This window comes from Ranitomeya variabilis, chromosome 4, assembly GCF_051348905.1.
Source record: "Ranitomeya variabilis isolate aRanVar5 chromosome 4, aRanVar5.hap1, whole genome shotgun sequence".
NCBI classification, from domain to species: domain Eukaryota; kingdom Metazoa; phylum Chordata; class Amphibia; order Anura; family Dendrobatidae; genus Ranitomeya; species Ranitomeya variabilis.
Genome location: NC_135235.1, coordinates 641,788,058 through 641,805,070, shown reverse-complemented (window position 1 = coordinate 641,805,070; position 17,013 = coordinate 641,788,058). Strand labels below are relative to the sequence as shown.

The 17,013-nt window shown below is 48.5% G+C and overlaps 1 protein-coding gene and 1 long non-coding RNA gene across 2 annotated transcripts in view; one reads left to right on the top strand and one right to left on the bottom strand.

Moving 5' to 3' along the window:
• LOC143767357 (uncharacterized) overlaps positions 1-17,013 on the top strand; it is a 340,694-nt gene that overhangs the window by 54,774 nt on the left and 268,907 nt on the right. The gene's annotated exons all lie outside the window — the stretch shown is intronic.
• Positions 7,759-13,750, bottom strand: LOC143767419 (uncharacterized). The gene is made up of 2 exons (XR_013213706.1): positions 13,621-13,750; positions 7,759-8,980 (listed from the first exon to the last, which is right to left on the bottom strand). It is a non-coding gene; the product is annotated as an uncharacterized LOC143767419 (long non-coding RNA).

The following is a 17,013-nucleotide window of genomic DNA, read 5'->3' as shown; positions in this document are numbered from 1 at the left end:
CTGTACGTGCTCCTGTCAGGTATATATTATTGTAGATATAGACTGTATGGGCTCCTGTCAGGTATATATTTTTGTAGATATAGACTGTATGGGCTCCTGTCAGGCATATATTATTGTAGATATAGACTGTACGGGCTCCTGTCAGGTATATATTTTTGTAGATATAGACTGTATGGGCTCCTGTCAGGCATATATTATTGTAGATATAGACTGTACGTGCTCCTGTCAGGTATATATTATTGTAGATATAGACTGTACGGGCTCCTGTCAGATAGATATTATTGTAGATATAGACTGTACAGGCTCCTGTCAGGTATATATTATTGTAGATATAGACTGTATGGGCTCCTTCCTGGTTCCCTGACTGCAGCCCATACACTCTAGCCGGCTCACTACTGAAGATGCTAGAGTGTATGGGCTCCTTCCTGGTATATATTATTGTAGATATAGACTGTACAGACTCCTTTCAGGCATATATTATTGTAGATATAGACTGTACGGGCTCCTGTCAGGTATATATTACTGTAGATATACTGTAGACTGTACGGGCTCCTGTCAGGTATATATAAGTGATGATATCAGAATGTATGGGCTCCTATCAGGTATATATATATCATTGACGGTATCAGAATGTGTGGGCTCCTGTCAGGTGTATATTAGTGATAATATCAGAATGTATGGGCCTCTGTGAGGTATATATTACAGTAGTGATGATATCAGAATGTGTGGGCTCCTGTCAGGTATATATTAGTGATGGTATCAGAATGCATGGGCTCCTGTCAGGTATATATTAGTGATGATATCAGAATGTATGGGCTCCTGTCAGGTATATATTAGTGATGATATCAGAATGTATGGGCTCCTGTCAGGTATATATTAGTGATGGTATCAGAATGCATGGGCTCCTGTCAGGTATATATTAGTGATGATATCAGAATGTATGGGCTCCTGTCAGGTATATATTAGTGATGATATCAGAATGTATGGGCTCCTGTCAGGTATATATTAGTGATGGTATCAGAATGCATGGGCTCCTGTCAGGTATATATTACTGATGATATCAGAATGTGTGGGCCCCTGTCAGGTATATATTAGTGATAATATCAGAATGTATGGGCCTCTGTGAGGTATATATTACAGTAGTGATGATATCAGAATGTGTGGGCTCCTGTCAGGTATATATTAGTGATGGTATCAGAATGCATGGGCTCCTGTCAGGTATATATTAGTGATGATATCAGAATGTATGGGCCCATGTCAGGTATATATTAGTGATGGTATCAGAATGCATGGGCCCCTGTCAGGTATATATTACTGATAATATCAGAATGTATGGGCCCTGTCAGGTATATATTAGTGATATCAGAATGTATGGGCTCCTGTCAGGTATATATTAGTGATGGTATCAGAATGCATGGGCTCCTGTCAGGTATATATTACTGATGATATCAGAATGTGTGGGCCCCTGTCAGGTATATATTAGTGATAATATCAGAATGTATGGGCCTCTGTGAGGTATATATTACAGTAGTGATGATATCAGAATGTGTGGGCTCCTGTCAGGTATATATTAGTGATGGTATCAGAATGCATGGGCTCCTGTCAGGTATATATTAGTGATGATATCAGAATGTATGGGCTCCTGTCAGGTATATATTAGTGATGGTATCAGAATGCATGGGCTCCTGTCAGGTATATATTACTGATGATATCAGAATGTGTGGGCCCCTGTCAGGTATATATTAGTGATAATATCAGAATGTATGGGCCTCTGTGAGGTATATATTACAGTAGTGATGATATCAGAATGTGTGGGCTCCTGTCAGGTATATATTACTGATGATATCAGAATGTATGGGCCCATGTCAGGTATATATTAGTGATGGTATCAGAATGCATGGGCCCCTGTCAGGTATATATTACTGATAATATCAGAATGTATGGGCCCTGTCAGGTATATATTAGTGATATCAGAATGTATGGGCTCCTGTCAGGTATATATATTAGTGATGATATCAGAATGTATGGGCCCTGTCAGGTATATATTAGTGATATCAGAATGTATGGGCCCTGTCAGGTATATATATTAGTGATGATATCAGAATGTATGGGCCCCTGTCACGTATATATTACTGATGGTATCAGAATGTATGGGCTCCTGTCAGGTATATATTAGTGATATCAGAATGTATGGGCCCTGTCAGGTATATATATTAGTGATGATATCAGAATGTATGGGCCCATGTCAGGTATATATTAGTGATGGTATCAGAATGCATGGGCCCCTGTCAGGTATATATTACTGATAATATCAGAATGTATGGGCCCTGTCAGGTATATATTAGTGATATCAGAATGTATGGGCCCTGTCAGGTATATATATTAGTGATGATATCAGAATGTATGGGCCCTGTCAGGTATATATATTAGTGATGATATCAGAATGTATGGGCCCCGTCAGGTATATATATTAGTGATGATATCAGAATGTATGGGCCCCTGTCAGGTATATATTATTGTAGATATAGACTGTATGGGCCCCTGTCAGGTATATATGCTGCGATTGTTCTCGTATGCTGATTTGGCATGAAAAAATAATCACAGATGTGATCTGCCCCATAGATTAACACTGGTCCGAGTGCCATGCGATGCTTTCTCACATAGCGCTCGTCCGTATTCTACGCTAGTGTGACCCCGGCCTTAAACTTATGAAGCGACACAGACCACCTGCAGTTCAGCCACCATCAATATTTAAATTACAAGTTTTTCACCATCCAAAAAAATGCTAATTTTAACCTAGTTCCATAGGTTTCTTAAAGGGAACCTGTCACCAGGTTTTCCCCATATATAGTACCACCAGCACCTATATGGCCTTATACACACCCTTCTAGAGTGCTGTACCGTATATACTCGCGTATAAGCCGAAATTTTTGGGGGCAGAAAGAGACCCTCTCGGCTTATACTCGAGTCATTGTCGGCGGGGAAGCGGCGGCTGTCACATACTCACCTGCTCCTGGCACGGTCCCTGCATGTCCGATGGTCTCCGGGCAGCTCTTCCTGTGTTCAGCGGTCACGTGGTTCTGCTCATTAATGAATATGGACGCATAATGGTTAAGGCTATGTGCGCATGTTGCAGATTTGCTTGAGGAAATGTCTGCATGGTTAGTGCGTCTCTTAGCAGAAAACGCAGTGGAAATTCTGTACTTTTTTATGCGGATTTGATGCGTTTCTGTAAATCGTGAGCGCTAAATAAAGATATATTAAAAAAAATAAAAATAAAGGAATTTGATGCATTTCCTTATTCAAACTCTTCACGAGATACCCTCATTAATATTAACTAAAGACACACACACACCCATGTAGGAGCATTAACATAATTAACCTACATATGCTGTAAAAAAAACAACTAAGAAACCTGCGTGAAATGCAAAATGTTTATTTTTCAAAAAATAAAGCCTGCATGGGCTCCCGCATAATTTTCATAACCAGCAGTGGGAAAGCTGACAGCTGATGTTACTATTCTGGAAAGGAGCCAATAACCATAAAGGTTCCCAGGCTATTAATATCAGCTCACAGCTGTTTGCTTAGCCTTTACTGGCTATTTTACAGGGGGACACAAAATATTGACATAAAATCCAACCAGCAAATGCTAGGCAGACAGCTGTAGGCTGATATTTATAGCCTGTGAAGAGGCCATGGATATTGGCAGCCCCACAGGCTAAAAACCATCAGCTCTCAGCCGTCGCAGAAATGGCGCATCTTATAGATGTGCCAATTCTGGCACTTAGCCTCGCTCTTCCCACTTGCCCTGTAGCAGAGGGGTTCATAATTGTGCGGTTGATGTCCTTTTTATTGTCAAGTAACATCAAGCCCACAGGTTAGTAATGGAGAGGCATCTATCAGACATCTCTCCATTACTAAGCTGGCCTAATGTCACCTTACAATACAAAGGTGAAATTAACCCCTTATTACCCCATATGCCACCGCTACAGGGCAGTGAGAAGACAGAGGCTGAGTGCCAGAATTGGCGCATCTTACAGATGCACCTTTTCTGGGGTGGCAATAACCATGGTCCCTCTCTAGGCTATAATATCTGTCCTCAGTCACTGGCTTTCCCTCTGTGGCACAGAAAATTGTGCGGGAGCCCACGCCAGTTTTTTCAGTGAAAACATTATTAAATACATACAGGCCCCAAATTTTACACACACACACACACACACACTACTAACCGTATTAGTCACTGACCTATATAAGTCTAACTGTTCTGCAATGGTTTACTGTATGTAAACCATGTCTCCTATCCTGTCAGCCTCTGCAATGATTTAACAGAAGCCGACAAATTAACTATCAGCTATTCCGCTGTCCGTGTGATATATTATATATATATATATATATACACATATACATATACACACACACACATACATACACACACACAGACAGTATAGACCAAATGTTTAGACACACCTTCTCATTTAAAGATTTTTCTGTATTTTCATGACTATGAAAACTGTACATTCACACTGAAGGCATCAAAACTATGTGGAATTATATACTTAATAAAAGTGTAAGGCAACTGAAAATGTCTTATATTCTAGGTTTTTCAAAGTAGCCACCTTTTGCTTTGATGACTGCTTTGCACACTCTTGGCAGTCTCTTGATGAGCTTCAAGAGGTAGTCACTGGGAATGGTCTTCCAACAATCTTGAAGGAGTTCCCAGAGATGCTTAGCACTTGTTGGCCCTTTTGCCTTCACTCTGTGGTCCAGCTCACCCCAAACCATCTCGATTGGGTTCAGGTCTGGTGACTGTGGTGGCCAGGTCATCTGGCGTAGCACCCCATCACTCTCCTTCTTGGTCAAATAGCCCTTACACAGCCTGGAGGTGTGTTTGGGGTCATTGTCCTGTTGAAAAATAAATGATGGTCCAACTAAAAGCAAACCGGATGGTATAGCATGTCGCTGCAAGATGCTGTGGTAGCCATGCTGGTTCAGTATGCCTTCAATTTTGAATAAATCCCCAACAGTGTCACCAGCAAAGCCCCCCACACCATCACACCTCCTCCTCCATGCTTCACGGTGGAAACCAGGCATGTAGAGTCCATCCGTTCACCTTTTCTGTGTACAAAGACACGGTGGTTGGAACCAAAGATCTAAAATTCGGACTCATCTGACCAAAGCACAGGTTTCCACTGGTCTAATGTCCATTCCTTGCGTTATTTAGCCCAAACAAGTCTCTTCTGCTTGTTGCCTGTCCTTAGCAGTGGTTTCCTAGCAGCTATTTTACCATGAAGGCCTGCTGCACAAAGTCTCCTCTTAAGGGCTTGTTTCCATTTGCGAGAAACACGTCCGTATCTCGCATGTGGAAACCAAGCTGTAGCACCGGCACTCCAGAGCGGAGCATGCAGCCGCATAGGAACACATGGAGCTGCACGCTTTGCTCCAAAGTGCCGGCGCCACAGCTTGGTTTCCACATGCGAGATACGGATGTGTTTCTCGCAAATGGAAACAAGCCCTAACAGTTGTTGTAGAAATGTGTCTGCTGCTAGAACTCTGTGTGGCATTGACCTGGTCTCTAATCTGAGCTGCTGTTAACCTGCGATTTCTGAGGCTGGTGACTCGGATAAACTTATCCTCAGAAGCAGAGATGACTCTTGGTATTCCTTCCTGGGGCGGTCCTCATGTGAGCCAGTTTCTTAGTAGCGCTTGGTGGTTTTTGCCACTGCACTTGGGGACACTTTCAGTTTTCCCAATTTTTCGGACTGACTGATCTTCATTTCTTAAAGTAATGATGGCCACTCGTTTTTCTTTACTTAGAATTTGTATTATGGCAGGAAAAAAGCAGCTAACAGTCTATTCAGTAGGACTATCAGCTGTGTATCCACCAGACTTCTGCACAACACAACTGATGGTCCCAAACCCATTTATAAGGCAAGAAATCCCACTTATTAAACCTGACAGGGCACACCTGTGAAGTGAAAATCATTCCCAGTGACTACCTCTTGCAGCTCATCAAGAGAATGCCAAGAGTGTGAAAAGCAGTCATCAAAGAAAAAGGTGGCTACTTTGAAGAACCTAGAATATAAGACATAACAAAAAAGTGTGAAACTGAAATTAAGTATATAATTCCACATGTGTTAATTCATAGTTTTGATGCCTTCAGTGTGAATATACAATTTTCAGTCATGAAATACAGAAAAATCTTTAAATGAGGTGTGTCCAAACTTTTGGTCTGTAGTGTATCTCTTTAGATTTTATATACACCTATACTGTGTGTATATGTCTATTCTATTGTAACCTGTCAGTGTGATTTTACTGTACACTGCACCTGAATTGTCGGCCTTTCAAAGGACACCGTTGCGTATTTCTCGCAAGTCACACTGAAGGCCCATGTGGTGTGAGTTTTTCTTGCACAAATAGACTTTCATTGGCGAGTCTCGGCTGATATACGGTGCAAATCACAGCATACTGCAATTTCACTCGCACATATACGGCCGTGAAAAAAAAAGTGATGGGAGATTAACATTGGTTCGAGTGCTATGCGATTTTTTTCTCGCATAGCACTCGTCCGTATTCCTCTCTAGTGTGACTCCGGCCTTAAAGGGAAAATCATTAAAAATTTATATTTTTTAAAATTTGTAAAATTTCTGATTTTTTACAAAATAAATCAAAACATATCAACTCAAGTATACCATTATCATAAAGTCTAATATAACACGAAAAAAAAAATTAATCTCAAAATCAATGGGATGTTGAAGCATTCCAGAGTTATTACTATATAAAGTGACACTGGTCAGATTTTAAAAAATTGGCCCCGCCACAAAGGGGCTAAGAGCTTGTACACGTGAACATTGTTTCAAAAGTGGCTTACCTGTCTCAGGCAGGTTTCACACCAGCGTTCGGCAGCATTCTTCCTCCATTAAGCCCCGCCCACTGCTGCGCCTCTTCCTTCAGCTCCGCCTAAGTCTGCATGCGTCCCCTATCTAACATTGGGTACACAGGCATGCCTCATTTTGAAGATGCGCTGAACTGCGTCGAACGCAACATGTTGCATTTTATTGCAGTCGGCGCAGCGTTGAAACAACGCATGCGGAGGCATCCGCTTGGCCTGCGTACCCAATATTAAAGATAGGGTATGCAGGACGCATGCAGACGTAGGCGGAACTGAATGAAGAGTTGTGGCAGTGAGCAGGGCTAAGGCTACTTTCACACTAGTCAGTCGGTACGGGCAGTCGCAAACCGTCGGCCCGACGGACAGTGTGTTTTATGTAGAACAACGTGGGCAGCGGAGGCAGTTTTACAACGCATCCGGGGCCTATTGTGAGTTCCGGGGAGGAGGGGGCGGAGTTTCGGCCACGCATGCGCGGTCGAAAATGGCGGACTCGACGCACAAAAAAGTTACATGGAACTTTTTTTGTGCCGACGGTCCGCCAAAACACGACGCATCTGTCGCATGATGGATGCGACGTGTGGCAATCCGTCCCAATGTGTTGCTAATGAAAGTCTATGGAGAAAAAAACGCATCATGCAGGCAACTTTGCAGGATGCGTTTTTTCTCCAAAATGACGCATTGAGACGTACAGCAAGCGACGTTAGTGTGAAAGTAGCCTTAACGGAGGAAGAAGGCTGCCATCCGCAGCCCTGCCGAACGCTGGTGTGAAACCAGCCTACGGCTGTTATTATAGCACCTACCATGTGTTACACAGATACATCATGGGCTTGTCCTGCCCTGCGCATGAAATGAAAGGCGAAAATACAATGTGGAGACTTCATCAGAGTAATGTTTTATTTACATTCAGAACTGGTTTAAGAGGAACAAATGACCATTTCCCACAGAAATCTCAGACTTTTACTTATAGAAATACTGGATAAATATCATTTTACCATTAGATATAGAAACATTTCCAATTTTATAAAACTGCATTTTTTTGCATTGAATAACTTTATGCCTTTGCTTGTTTCATTTTATGCATTTCTAAAGTATTGTAAAACTGTAGTATGCTGTTGGTGCATGCGGGTTGGACTGTCGGTTTGGTATGTGGCTCTGTTCCCCCCAGGCCTGCCTCCGATGTCTGAGGTTTCGGTGTCCCAGACCAGAGATCGTAATACCGGCCTTGAATTGTGAAGGACACGGCAGCCGACCCTGAGAAACATCCAAGGTGGGAACGCCCCATCATGTCGAAGAGAGTCTGCTAGAACCAGGCCTAGCAGACCAGTGCTGGTGGGTTCATGGATGCCAGGAGGGGGTTGGCCTAAAGGAAGGTCTCATCTTTTCCTGGCGGGTCGGAGAGTTGTCCCGTCGGTTTTTTGGACAGAACATTTCCAAAACAACCAAAATTGAACAGCAGATGTCTTGGGAGGCAGACTTTAGTCCTCTGTTGCAGAAGCGAAGTACTCTTAAACTGATAGGTGCAGAGTAGGACACACTAGAAAGTTGGTGTGCATGATTATTCAGGGCACTGGCGGTGTGGACCGGCCACCAGAGAAGGCCTAGACCGAAGCCTGGATATTTTAAGAGCAGGGTCACAGGAGCCTCTGGAAAACATGGAGGCTGCATGAATAGGAAGGTTTCCCCAGAAGATGTCCATATTGCTCAGGGGCAAACTAGGACATACTTGTCCTGTCCTTTCCATTTTTTTTTTTTTTTTTTTTTAAAGTAGCCCCCTCACTGCCTGGTAGGATATACCTGTCCTGAAGGTCACACATCATTCTTCACAGACCGATGATGAAGATGGGCATGGAATAACCTGGACGCAGACCTTTCGGCGGCTGGCACATAACGGATTAGTCTTCCCTCCCTACTCTATCTGGCTCTGGGGGGGGCAGAGGGTAGGGGGATTCGTGGCATGGACCGTCCTCTGGGGAACCACAAACACTTTTGATGTGTTAGGGCCTTGCCTCGTAGACCACAGATGATATGGTAGTGACAATTCTAGGTGGGAGATTAGAGTGACAATTCCACTGTCGCCCTCAAAAGCCGTATCTGAAAAAAAAAGAAAAAAAAAAAAGAAAAAGAAAAAGGAAAATCGTTAATAAACCACCCCCCCCAAAACCTAAGTCAGAACTGAGCTGGGTGGTCCAGACCCATGTCTGCCTCCTACTGACATTAAGCTAAAAAGGATTAGCTTCGTGCCAGTTGGTGGTGTGGCCTACTCTACAGGGAAATACCTTTTTTTTTTGCATAGCATAAGCAGCATACACTCATATTTTTTTTGTGTACCCCAATGAAGCATTAGCCCCCCCCCCCCACATCAACCAGATGGCCACACAGCATAACCTTGCTCCCCCAGTCAGGAACATCCACCTCACATTAACCAGCGGACCCCACAGGATAAATCCAAAGCCCACCAGACATTCCCTCCCCTCAAGCGTAAATCCAAATATGGCGCCCCCTGCCCCAACCATAAATCCCATCAGACACCCCCTCCAATCGAACGCCACCCCAGCTTAAACTCTCATCGGACGTCCAACCCCCACAAACCCCCATCGGACGTCCAACCCCCATCGGACGTCCAACCCCCACAAACCACCATCGGACGTCCAACCCCCACCGGACGCGGAACCCCCCACCCAGCAAACCCCCAGATGCAGACCCCCCACCCCGCACAAACCCCCATCACACGTGGACCCCCCCTCCCGAGCACAAACCCCCATCGGACGTCCAACCCCCACAAACCCCCATCGGACATCCAACACCCATCGGACGTGGACCCCCCCACCCAGCACACACCCCCTTCGATGTCCACCCCCCACCCAGCTTAAACCCTCTTCAGCCCCCCCCCCCAAACCCAACCCATAAGCAGGTCGCCCCCAATAAAAGGGATCCCCCAGTAAGCAGCAGGTCACCCCCCAATAAAAGGGTTCCATCTGTAAGCAGCAGGTCATCCCCAAATCCCACCACGGGATCCCCCCAATAGCCAGCAGCAGGTCGCCTCCCCACATTCCACGACAAGCAGGTCGCCTCCCCACATTCAACGACAAGCAGGTCGCCTCCCCACATTCAACGACAAGCAGGTCGCCTCCCCACATTCAACGACAAGCAGGTCGCCTCCCCACATTCAACGACAAGCAGGTCGCCTCCCCACATTCAACGACAAGCAGGTCGCCTCCCCACATTCAACGACAAGCAGGTCGCCTCCCCACATTCAACGACAAGCAGGTCGCCTCCCCACATTCAACGACAAGCAGGTCGCCTCCCCACATTCAACGACAAGCAGGTCGCCCTCAAATCTCACCACAGGGGTCCCCCAAATAGCCTGCAGCAGGTCACCCCTCACATGCAGGTCGCCTCCCCACATCCCACCACAAGCAGGTCACCCCCGCATCCCACCACAGGGGTCCCCCAATAGCTTGCAGCAGGTCTCCCCCCACATCCACCACAAGGGTCCCCCCCAATAGACAGCAGGTCACGCCCTCCCAAAACCCGACCACAAGCATGTCGCCCTCATACCCCATCACCAGGGTCTCCCCAATAGCCAGCAGCAGGTCGCCCCCACTAAAAGGGGTCCACCCCGTAAGCAGCACGTCACCTCCAAACCCCACAACAGGGGTCCCCAACAATAGCCAGCAGGTCACCCCCAAACCCCACCACAGGGGCCCATCAATAGCCATCAGCAGGTCACCCCTCCACAAGCAGGTCGCCCCCACTAAAAGGGGTCCCGCAACAAGCAGGTCGCCTCCCCAAACCCAACCATAAGCAGGTCACCCTCACTAAAAGGGGTCCCCCGCATGCAGGTCGCCCCCAAATCACACCACAGGGGTCACCCCAATAGCCAGCAGCAGGTCTCCCACCCCAAACAAGTCTCCCCATAAGCAGGTCACCCCTAAATCCCACCACAGGGGTCCCCCCAATTGCCAGCAGCAGGTCCCCCCCCCACAAGCAGGTCACCCCCCCACTAAAATGGGTCACCCCCAATTGCATGCAGCAGGTCGCCCCCCCCCACAAGCAGGTCAGGGGTCCCCCAATAGCCTGCAGCCCCCCTCACAAAAGCAGGTTGCCTACCACAGAAGTCCACCACAACAGCCAGCAGCAGTCCCCCCCCACAAAATCCCACAATAGCAAGCAGCAGCAGGTCCCCCCAAAAGCCCACCACAGGGGTCCCCCACAATAGCCAGCAGCAGCGGAGCCTCCCAAAATCCCACCGCAGGAGTCCCCCACAATAGCCAGCAGCAGCAGAGCCCCCCCAAATCCCACCGCAGGGGTCCCCCACAATAGCCAGCAGCAGCGGAGCCCCCCAAAATCCCACAGCAGGGATCCCCCACAATAGCCAGCAGCAGCGGAGCCCACCAAAACCCCACCACAGGGGTCCCCCACAATAGCCAGCAGCAGCGGAGCCCACCAAAACCCCACCACAGGGGTCCCCCACAATAGCCAGCAGCAGCGGAGCCCACCAAAACCACACCACAGGGGTCCCCCACAATAGCCAGCAGCGGAACCCCCCAAAACCACACCACAGGGGTCCCCCACAATAGCCAGCAGCAGCGGAGCCCACCAAAATCCCACCGCAGGGGTCCCCCACAATAGCCAGCAGCAGCGGAGCCCACCAAAACTGCAGCGGTCCCCCACAATAGCCAGCAGCAGCGGAGCCCCCCAAAACCACACAGCAGGGGTCCCCCACAATAGCCAGCAGCAGCGGAGCCCACCAAAATCCCACCACAGGGGTCCCCCACAATAGCCAGCAGCAGCGGAGCCCACCAAAACCCCACCACAGGGGTCCCCACAATAGCCAGCAGCAGTGGAGCCCACCAAAACCACACCACAGGGGTCCCCCACAATAGCCAGCAGCAGCGGAGCCCCCCAAAACCACACCGCAGCGGTCCCCCACAATAGCCAGCAGCAGCGGAGCCCCCCAAAACCACACCGCAGCGGTCCCCCACGATAGCCAGCAGCAGCGGAGCCCCCCAAAACCACACCGCAGCGGTCCCCCACAATAGCCAGCAGCAGCGGAGCCCCCCAAAACCACACCGGTCCCCCACAATAGCCAGCAGCAGCGGAGCCCCCCAAAATGCCACCGCAGGGGTCCCCCACAATAGCCAGCAGCAGCGGAGCCCCCCAAAATCCCACAGCAGGGATCCCCCACAATAGCCAGCAGCAGCGGAGCCCACCAAAACCCCACCACAGGGGTCCCCCCACAATAGCCAGCAGCAGCGGAGCCCCCCAAAACCACACCGCAGCGGTCCCCCACAATAGCCAGCAGCAGCGGAGCCCCCAAAATGCCACTGCAGGGGTCCCCCACAATAGCCAGCAGCAGCGGAGCCCCCCAAAATCCCACAGCAGGGATCCCCCACAATAGCCAGCAGCAGCGGAGCCCACCAAAATCCCACCACAGGGGTCCCCCACAATAGCCAGCAGCAGCGGAGCCCACCAAAACCCCACCACAGGGGTCCCCCCACAATAGCCAGCAGCAGCGGAGCCCCCCAAAACCACACCGCAGCGGTCCCCCACAATAGCCAGCAGCAGCAGAGCCCACCAAAATCCCACCGCAGGGGTCCCCCACAATAGCCAGCAGCAGCGGAGCCCACCAAAATCCCACCACAGGGGTCCCCCACAATAGCCAGCATCAGCGGAGCCCCCCAAAACTGCAGCGGTCCCCCACAATAGCCAGCAGCAGCGGAGCCCCCCAAAACCACACCGCAGCGGTCCCCCACAATAGCCAGCAGCGGAGCCCCCCAAAATCCCACTGCAGGGGTCCCCCACAATAGCCAGCAGCAGCGGAGCCCACCAAAATCCCACCACAGGGGTCCCCCACAATAGCCAGCAGCAGCGGAGCCCACCAAAACTGCAGCGGTCCCCCACAATAGCCAGCAGCAGCGGAGCCCCCCAAAACCACACCGCAGCGGTCCCCCACAATAGCCAGCAGCAGCGGAGCCCCCCAAAATCCCACCGCAGGGATCCCCCACAATAGCCAGCAGCAGCGGAGCCCACCAAAACCCCACCGCAGGGATCCCCCACAATAGCCAGCAGCAGAGCCCCCCAAAATCCCACCACAGTGGTCCCCCACAATAGCCAGCAGCAGCAGAGCCCCCTAAAATCCCACCACAGGGGTCCCCCACAATAGCCAGCAGCAGAGCCCCCCAAAATCCCACCACAGGGGTCCCCCACAATAGCCAGCAGCAGAGCCCCCCAAAATCCCACCACAGGGGTCCCCCACAATAGCCAGCAGCAGCAGAGCCCCCCAAAATCCCACCACAGGGGTCCCCCACAATAGCCAGCAGCAGCGGAGCCCCCCAAAATCCCACCGCAGGGATCCCCCACAATAGCCAGCAGCAGCGGAGCCCCCCAAAATCCTACTGCAGGGATCCCCCACAATAGCTAGCAGCAGCGGAGGCCCCCCACAATAGCCAGCAGCAGCGGAGCCCCCAAAATCCCACCGCAGGGAACCCCCACAATAGCCAGCAGCGGAGCCCCCCAAAATCCTACCACAGCGGTCCCCCACAATAGCGAGCAGCAGCGGAGCCCCCCAAAACCACACCACAGGGGTCCCCCACAATAGCCAGCAACACCCCCCAAAACCCCACCACGGGTCACTCCCCACACAGACAAGTAGGTCGACCACCACAGGGCCTCCCCCCAATAGCGAATAGCGATCGGCAAGTAGCATTTTTCACCCTGAAACCACTGACCTCCATGGCGTCCACAAGCTGTCATGCTGCTTTCCTTTGCCGCCTTGGAGAACACGCCCCCTCCCGATAGGACACGCCCCCGGAAATGACGTCACACCTGGAAGGAGCCCATACACTCTAGCATCTACCTATATGTGGTGTGCGGCTCTGCAGGTGGAGGTAGGTGCTGGAGATTCCCCATTACTGGGCGGGGGCAGGGGACATTAACCCCCTCAGTGCTGCGGTCACATTCCAGGAGACAGAACAGAACTTATTACTTTCCCCTGATTTGGATGTATGAGGGGCCGGTATTTGTGCTATGAGCTTTGCATTCTGTAGACTACATTATCCATGTTTTGTAGACAGCAGATTCTGGGGGACAGACATAAAGCACAGGGCACTCAGGCCATGCTCCATCTTTATGACACATATCACGCTTTCACCGATATCACAGATATATAAGGCGGAATCCTGCCCCCAAATCCGACCCTTCCTCAATGACACTGCGCCAATTGTCACCGACCTCCAGGTAATGTAGACACCATGTAGAAAAGCAATGGGGTCTCACACTTTTGTTGGCTTGCCCAGCGCTGATGCCCCTGTAGTTTCCTTCAGTCTCTGTTTACACCCATGCTGATATTGGTTGCCGTGGTGATGACTGTGATGTGACTGTTCTCTCTGATGGTTACGGAGATCATACGTCCTCTGTGCTGCCATCACCGCTGCTGCCAGTGATCAGCTGTAATATTCAGCTGTGACGTCTCTTAAATCGCAGAAATGAGAACAACCAGGAATAAAAAGTTCCAAATGCGGCAAAATAAAGATTTCTCAGCTGCCGGAATGTCAACCACAAAATATCTTCTGATCATTTCCCATAAGACAGATGATATTTTTTATATCAAGTTTCATCTTGACCGCTTGTGAAGCTGTCATCTAGTGATCTGCATACGTGGGAGACAATCTAGGCCTCACAATTCAGGCTTTACAACCATATAAATAGACACATCGAACATCAAAAACCAGAGACTGTCCCGACCCGGAATTGTATGTTGGTACGTGAAAATAATTTGTACACAACATTAACCCCTATAGATTGGATTTCAGATATGTTTACAGATAATATCAGACTCTAAAAATAGGAATTTGTATTGGATCTCTAAGATAAAAACATGAAACCCTGCGGATCTCGAGGAAGCTTCAGAATCAATTATATCTTGATGTGGCTGGACGTTGATTTGTGAATACTGAACATGGTTAAGAGTCTTAGGCTACGTTCACACAACCATATTTTTCATCCAAGAAGTGTCGCTTAACAAAAACTAACCTCGCGCTGATCGCACCCGAACTAGTGTTGTTAAATTGATCTGATCAGATGACCTTTTTTTAACATAGACTGAACTTCCTTGTGAAAAAAAAATCGTAGCTGACACTTATTTCTGATGTATCTCAGAAGAAACTCCCCTCTTTGAGTCGATGGTTAAAGTGAACCTGTCACCAGTTTTGGCCGATATGAGATACGGCCATCACCTTTCAGTGCTGATATACAGCATTTTATAATGCTGTATATCTGCCCCCAACATGACCTGTAAGAGAAGAAAAATAACTTCTATTATACTCACCTGCGGGGGAAGGCCGGTCCGAGGGGGTGTCACTCTTCTTGGTCCGGCGCCTCCCATCTTCTTGCAATGCTGTCCTCCTGCTTGCTTCGTGTGTATGACGTGACCCTTCATCATCCACACAGTCTCTTCGGCATCGCGCTCCTGCAAAGGCGTACTTCTCTGTCCTGTTGAGGACAGAGCAAAGTACTGCAGTGCGCAGGTGCCAGGTAAGGTCAGAGAGCCCCGGTGACTGCACACTGCAGGACTTTTCTCTGCCCTCAACAGGGCATATTGATACCACAGGTGTGTCACAGATTTATATACCATTGGGCGGTAAAGAAAAAATGTTTTAGCTCCAGAATTTACATTTTTACAAAGCGAAATGGGTAAAAGTGGCACCAAAATGTGTCATGCAATTTCTACTGAACGTGGCAATACCCAATATGTGTATGTTCAGTACTGCTTAGCCACACGGCAAGACTCGGGAGAGAAGGACCACTGTTTGACTTCTGGAGAACAAATTATTGTAGAATAGTTTGCAGACTCCATGTAAAGAGCTCCTAAGTGCCACAAGAGCAAAATCACCCCTCCCCTCAAGTGAGCCCATTTTGGAAATTACACCCCTCTGGGAATTTATCTAGAGATGTAATGATGATTTTGACTCTTTGGGGGTTTTCCAGAAAAAAAGCAGCAATAGATGTTGCCAAGTGAGAATTGCAAATCTTCCATTGTAGTACCTCTACATTGCAGTGCCCTGTACATTGTAGTGCCCTGTATGCTGTAGTGCCCATACATTATGCCCAGCTTATGCTTCTGGAGACACGCACCCCATAAATTAACCCCTTTCCGAATTCGGGCATAATAGTACACTGATGTCTGACTCCTCCGGCAGTGAGCCCACATCTTTCCCGGCACATGTCAGCTGTGCCGGCACATGTCAGCTGTGCCGGCACATGTCAGCTGTGCCGGCACATGTCAGCTGTGCCGGCACATGTCAGCTGTGCCGGCACATGTCAGCTGTGCCGGCACATGTCAGCTGTGTCTTAAAAAAAATGTTAAACTTGTTTTTTTTACTCTTTTACTTAGTCCCTGTATGAGACTTCAATTTTTATTTTTATGATCACTGGTCTGATGCATTGCAATGCATTTATTTTGCAACGCATGAGACCTGTAAGACTAACTGTCAGATCGCCTGTTAGACACTGCTACTGCTGGGTCTTATAAAAATAATAATAATCTTTATTTTTATATAGGGCTAACATATTCCGCAACGCTTTACAGCTTGCACACATTATCATCGCTGTCCCCAATGGGACTCACAATCTAAATTCCCTATCAGTATGTCTAACAGGCTTGTCATAGATGGCAGACCCGGAGGTCATCATATGACCATGAAAACCCTCAGCTCACCCGTGATCACGTCACGATAGTGGCAGAGAGGAAAGAGAAAGAGTCCTCTCCCTCTCACAATCTTTTAAATGCCGCTTTCGGTATTGATGGCGGTATCTAGAAGATAGCAAAGGGTTAACTTCATTGGGACCGGAGCCAATCAGTTCAGGATGAATTAACCTTTCAGACCTATCGCTCTGCATCGGAATCGCACCTTTTGAAAGACCCTGGGTGTCCTGAGTGCTGCGAGACCGCCAACCGTATACATATGTCGGCGCTGGCTTCTTCAGCAATAAGTCTTTCTATATGTCCATAATTCTTCGGGATTTCCTTAATCAGTGTACAGGATGTAAATCGGTTGTGCAGACCATTCCAAAAAACTCCAAGTATGTTTGTCAAATCTAGTCTCTGTGATTTTAGAAGAAGG